Source organism: Diaphorina citri, unplaced genomic scaffold (genome assembly GCF_000475195.1).
Source record: "Diaphorina citri unplaced genomic scaffold, Diaci psyllid genome assembly version 1.1 scaffold1530, whole genome shotgun sequence".
Taxonomy (NCBI): Eukaryota; Metazoa; Arthropoda; class Insecta; order Hemiptera; family Psyllidae; genus Diaphorina; species Diaphorina citri.
This window is the reverse complement of record NW_007378956.1, coordinates 20,821-22,241: the sequence shown is the minus strand read 5'-3', so window position 1 is coordinate 22,241 and position 1,421 is coordinate 20,821.

Sequence of the window (1,421 nt, the reverse complement as noted above, 5' to 3'; positions counted from 1 at the left end):
GTCTGATTTCAATGTGTGATCCGGTTTCCATCGGGAAGACGATCCATTGTTCGTCTTAGTTTACATAGGAACTATTTACTTTTTACATAGAGATGTACCTACATACGAGTATATATTTTACATAAGTACTTGGATACATAGGTATTCTGGCAATATATGCCAATTTCTTTTTTGGGAAACCAAATTGATTAGGCACATATCGTGCTAGGTTCTTCTTTAGGGGTCTTCTGCTATGACGTGCACTATGGATTCCCAAGCCAAGATTCTACGAGATCTTCAACATGAATGTTTATTATATTTATATTGTGAATGTTTATTATTTCAGTTATATCGTGAATGTTTGATTTTGTGGATGCTTCTCGGAGTTTCCCACGATTTCCAATTCCAGACTGACTACTCTGAGTTGTTTTTACAGAATTTTCCTTGAATGTGAGCTAGACGTAGAAGAGTTACATAGATTTACGTGTGTCTGTCGTTAGTCGTTACGTCTCCTTTTTTTCTTTTATGTGCTTTAATTATGGTTTACCTCCTTCTAATCTACAGTGTAGGCCTGGTAGGAAACGGTAACTTTAGCTACTTCACCGGAATTAGAAAGTATTCCTCTGCCGTGGCACAAGCTCCGGCTTTTACGGATGGGTATACCGTTTGTTGAATATTTATTTGATTGAGAGAATTGTACCGAAAAACTAATAAATGGAAACTTCATAAATAAAATATGTAAACAAATAATGGAGCTTCACAAAATTACAAAGAGGTACGAAATTCCAAAGTCTATAAACTGTTCCAAAGTCTATAAACTGGGTTGCAATAAAGAGAAGTCTCTAGAACCATGATTAGGATTTAGGAAGTACAGAGCAAGATATCAAATGACTAAACCGATTCATCTAATTAGTTCTGCATACAAATCCCATCACTGTCCTTTAATATCTTAATCAAGATTACAATCACATTTCTAACTGCCCTCGCCAATCGTCTAATATCCACATCGATCTTTTCTAAACCATTCATCTTTAAATACCCACATAGCATCATAGACCATTCATAAATCTTTATCCTACTTCGTACATCCTATATCAAACACCTTGAAGACAAACTTTCGATAACAATGAACCATGAAAAAGACAATACCAGCCAAACTGTATCAAGGCTAAAGAACATCCCGACCAAATGTGTATGAAAGAAAAACAGAGAATACCTGAGCTAATATAGTTAATATACCCATTCCAGATGATATAAAGGAAAGTGGTCTGTGTCACATAAGATTATTAAACATTGAGATAAGGCCTGGAAGGACGATATTAAAATCTTGGACAATTAGCGATTCGCCACGGTGTGATGTGGAATATTTTCCAACAGTATCTGGTATCTAGGCAGACCATGGAAATACTTCTATTCACAAGATGGTCTGTTGGGATCTCCAG